Source organism: Crocodylus porosus, unplaced genomic scaffold, assembly GCF_001723895.1.
Source record: "Crocodylus porosus isolate Cpor-Errol unplaced genomic scaffold, CroPor_comp1, whole genome shotgun sequence".
NCBI classification, from domain to species: domain Eukaryota; kingdom Metazoa; phylum Chordata; order Crocodylia; family Crocodylidae; genus Crocodylus; species Crocodylus porosus.
In genome coordinates, this window is record NW_017728915.1 from 4,096,057 (window position 1) to 4,101,260 (window position 5,204).

Genomic DNA, 5,204 nt, shown 5'->3' on the forward strand with positions numbered 1-5,204 from the left:
TGTGGATTGTTACATTATGGTAAAAAATTATGATTCATTAAAAATAATTGGTGGCATTTCTATATGTGCATAGTATTTATTTGAGTATATGCATATACTACCTAGTTTTCCATCATGTTCAGCTTCTGGTAACATTTTGCCACTTTCAGGCACCTCAGGACTTTACAGTGTGGCAACTAGTTTTACCAAACCATTGTTTAGATCAGATAGCTTCAAATGCGTAAGTAGCATAGTGATCCATATTCTTAATATGCTGCGCCTGCTTTAATTGGTTACTTAAATGAAGTCATAGGACTGATAAATAGTCCTAACCTATACTAACCTAAATTGCAGTGCATTTTCTTAACTTGCAGAATTTAGGGATTCAGATAAATGTTTTATTTTATATGCTAATATGTGTTTGTCAGTCATTGACTTGCACTATAAGTTTAGAATGAACAAATTGCCTCTTAATGTCCTTGGAATGAAGAAGAATGATCTTTTTTTTAATTTCTCCAAATGTATTGTTCTGAAAAGGCTAAATGAAGAAGGTTAATATCACCCAAGTGTCCTGTGTCTAGGGTGGCCATCATAGAGGACAGTCCAGTTGTCCTCTGTCCTCTGTTAATACAAAACCTGATGCCTTTATGTCCTTTATTAAGAGAAAAATAGAGGACATAAAGGCATCGGCTTTCATATCAAAAGAGGACAGAGCAGCAGAAAACCAGAACGTCCTCTATGATGGCCACCCTACCTGTGTCCTCCAGAAAACCAGAACATCCTCTATGATGGCCACCCCACCTGTGTCCTCCATGTGTCCTGACCATGGCAGATGTTATAGTCCCTTTACAGCAGGCCTCTCTTTTTTTTTTTTTCCAGGTGCCTAGCTTTGTATAAAGTTGATTCAGTTTCACATGTCATGTTCTAGTGCAAGGGCAGGTAGTTTTTTCTGCTGGAGGGCTGCTTAACTAGGCTTGGTGAGCTTCTGTAGGCTGCATGGGTAGCCCTGCCCCTTGGCAACCGGGGGAGGGGCAACTGCCATCTTATGACCAGAAGTCCTGCCCCTACCCTCTGACCTTTTGCCACTGGAAGTCCCTCCCCTTTCTCCCAGAAATGCACCTTCTGGGGTGGGGTGGGTGTCATCATAGAACAAGAAAAAAACCCAAATCACACTAAAAGTCAAAACACCTACTATATCATTTTTGCTTCTATTACAAGAAATATTTTTGTTATGTTTTGTGTTTGTATATTGCATATAGAGGTGATTGCATAATTGCTCAAAAACAAATTCTTAGTTTTGTATATTGTGGGGGCATGTGGTTAGGGGATGTGTGTATGTTGGGGTGTCAGGGGCATAGAGTATGTTGGGGGGATGTGTGTATGTGGGTGGTTGTGGAGGCAGGATGTGGGTATATGGCGTTTGTGGGGTGTGAGGGAAGGGTGGGGACCCTCACTCCCATGGTGCAGCAGCAGGTAGGGGTGCTCATGTGTGGCACTGGTGCCCAGTGGCATACAGCTCAAACCAGCTGTGCACATTGCAGTCGGGCTGCCTTTATTGCTGGTGCTTCCTGCCACATGTGGTATGGCGCCCCCACACACACATGCCATGGGAGGGAAGCTCCACATGCTGGAGCTGGCTGTTTGTGCAGGTCCCAGGACTCCACGGGGAAGCAGGGGCTGGGGTTCCCCTGTACTTCCAGTGGACTCCCGGGACCTGTGTGGCAAGGAGTGGCAAAGGCATTTGGCTGTAGCGTGTGGAGCCACCCTCCTGTAGTACATGAATGCAGGGGCTGTGAATGCACTGTGGAGAGCAACGGCAATAGAAGTGGCCTGGCAGGACTGTGCCCTTTGTCGCGATGTGCAGCACTGACCAGAGCTGTGTGCTGCCAAGCAGCAGCGCCTCTGCTGAGCATGAGCGCCCCTGCCTGCTGCTGGTACTGCTGCCGCCTGTTGGTGCCATGTACAAGTGGGGAGGGAGTGCACACCCTACCCACCTGAGTTCTGTGCTGCCACCACCCTCCTGGGCACAGGCTCTGTGTTGCTGCCAGCCCTATGCTTTGTGCTCCCTCCCAGCTGCAGCTCTGCCCCCCGCCCCTGCTGCTTCTCTACCTAGTGTCAGGAGTGAGCAGGATGCAGGAGAAGCTGAGGAGGTCCACTGGCAGCTGCAGCAGTGGCACCAGCAGCCCCACTAGGAAGCTACGTGCTGGCCAGGCTGGGCCCTTCCATCTACAAGCATAGAACTGGGGCACAATAGGGTATATTGGTGAGGGTTAGTTGTTGGGTGCTGCAGGTCAGATGACAGTGCATGGTGGGCTGGATTCAGCCTGTGGGCTGTATTTTGTCTGCCCCTGTTCTAGTGTAATACCAGATGGCAAAATAGCTTTTATAGAAGAAATATAGAATCAGTCAGTCTGGATGCTTTTGTATTCCAAACATTCCTATTTTGAATATGGATTATAAACTTGTCTTTCAGATGTCTTTATCTGAATCATCATAAAATTATGATATTGAATATCTTCAAACACCACCAAGGTAAAGTACCTACCCAGAAATTAGAGAAGTAATGAAGGAGGGAAGGGTAACTGGTGGGTAGTTCAAGTCGAGTGGCTCTTATAAATGCAGCATTAGGTCAAGAGGAAAACTTTAGTGATTGTTTTGTTTTTTAAAGGTGAATCTTCAGTAGTGTGTTTGGGTTTTGGGAGGTTGTTTGTTTGTTTTTAGTTGTCCACAGTTTGCTTGCATTGGCTGAAGCTGGTAATGGGGACTAACTCTCCATGGCATTACTTTGTTTTGTAGACAACCTAGAGGCTAGTTAGCTTATCTCAGGAAAAATGGAAAAGTTGAAATAAGAGTCCATTATAGAGGTGCACTGATGCATCGGTCCCATGTTGAATCGGCACCAATATAAGGAAAATTGACATTATTGGCAATCAGATTTTTTTGGCTGATGTGGCTGATATTGTCTTTGATAAATGCCCCGTACATGCGCACAGTCACAGTGTGGTGCGCAGGTGGCCAGGAGTGCAACCTGGCAGTTTGGAAAGCAGCATTTGGGCTGGTAAGTCTGTTGTGGGAGGAGGTAAGGGGCATGGGGAGGCAGACTGAGGCTCCCACAGTGAGGGAGGGAGTGGGGCAAGGGCAGGGCGCAGGATAGAACTGTGAGCAGCTCATCTACAGAGTCCAGGGGGTGGCTCCTGCCATTTCATGCGCCCCAGGAGGGCATGCAGGGTGTGTGCCCCCCCTCCCCCCCCGATCTGTGTATGGGGCAAGGGTGAGGGCCCACTGCTGCTGTAGGCTAGGGCTGGAGGTGGCACTGGGCTCTTCCTGGCAGAGGAGAGGAGCAGGCTGGGCTGGGGCTGCACTTGGGGTGGGCAGCAGCAGCACTGGGAGGTAGGCTACAGCCATCCTAGAATTTGCAGTAGGCCCCTCTGAACCCCTCCTCCCAGTGCTGCCATTGCCCACCCCAATTGCTGGGAAGAGCCCAGTGGCAGCCCACCCACAACCTCACCCACACACAAATTGGCAATCACACGTTCCCCCCCCCACCCCACCCCCATGCCCTCCTCGGGTGTGCATAACAGTGAGAGCATCCTCACCCCCCTATGAGCTGTGGCTCCACCATGCCCCAGCCCCACTTCCTCCGTCACTGAGGGGGCCTCAGTCTGCCCCCTTACACCCCTTTCCCTCCCACTTGCCCCTTCCCTCACAATAGATTTACCAGCCAGATGCTTCTCTCCAAGTTGCTGGGCCGCATATCAGCAATCAGATTGGTATCAGCCAATATGGCTCTGTGGCAGGGCACCTTTGAGTGCCTGCCACTTTAAGAGCAGAGGCAGACAGCTACCAGGTGCCTGATGAGGGCAGCCATTTTGGGAACCTTAGGTATATAAAGGCTGCAGTTTGCTGCTGCCAGCCCAGGCTGAAACATTGCCTGGCTGAGCGGCATGGAACATTTAAAGGTGAGAGCAGGAGGCTCTTGGTCCTGGTGGTGTGGGGCTCCTAGTGGTGTGGGAGCCCCCAGGAAATGCCAGGTCAGTTACCACCCTGGTGAAAGGCGGGTCAGGGACCTTAATAACCCTGTGGTGGGTAATTCTGAGAGCTGGAGGAATAGTGGGGGCCAGGTACGCCCATGCGTAGGCACCTGAGCCCAGGAAGAATGCAGATTCCAGAGACCCCAGAGTGGGTAGTGTGTAGAGTGTTGGGAGGCCCCACACACTGTAAGTCCGAAGTTGGACCAGGCCTGAAGGGCTGTGCGTGTATGTGAGGGATGAGTAGGGCCGAAGTGCGAGTAAGCCTGAAGGACAGTCCCACAGGACTGATTGGGAGTAAGCCTGAAGGCCAGCACAAGGGCCAGCCTTGAAGTTGGTTGCAAGCTTGACCCCAGGGTGGGACATAGTGTACAGTTGCCCAGTGATGGGTTTGGGGCAGGATTAGCCCAGGGTTTGGCACAAAGCCAGACCACTTAAAGTAGGGGAACTCGTGGGAACCGAAGGAATGCATGGCAAGACCAGTATGTGAGCAGTGAAGCCTGATGGCCCAAGAGGGGCCACTTGGGGAGAAGCAAGGGCAATGGAGTGTGGCCTAGTATGGGCGGTGTGCCAGAGGCCCCAGTGAGATGGGGGCTGGAGTGTAAGAGGCCTCCTGTGAGAGGGGAGGTGGTATAAATGCATGGGTGAGTGGAGCCCAACTTTGGACTGGGTTTGCTCTAGTTTCAGACCAGGCAGTAGTAATCTGGATGCCATCTTTGAGGCATGGGCTGTAGTACAGGAGAGGTTTGGAGCTGCAGATAGCGCCTCCTAGCATTGGGGTAGTAATGGACAGTCTCCCGCATTATACCATCGGTTTCTGGAAATAAAGTCTTGGCAGGAAAGATTGGGTGGACTGCCCCATAGAGACAAGTGGGCGGGCTGATAGGAGATTCAGCCCCGAGAGATGCTCATTAAAAATTGGCCATTGGTATTGGCCCAAAAAATCTCTAGTGGTGCACCCATAATCCATTTAACAAAGAATTAAAAGAAAGAGGGTATAGAATTAATGATAATCAGCGTGGTTTTATGGGAAATATCTTGTCAAACCCAGTTTCTTTCTCTGAAATTCAAAGTTTGGTAATATACATGTAATATATTTGTGAAATGCTTGATTTAGTAGTATTGCATAATATTCAGACTTAACTGGCCCATGAAATATCAGTCAAACTCATGCTAAATTGATTAACAACTGGTTAA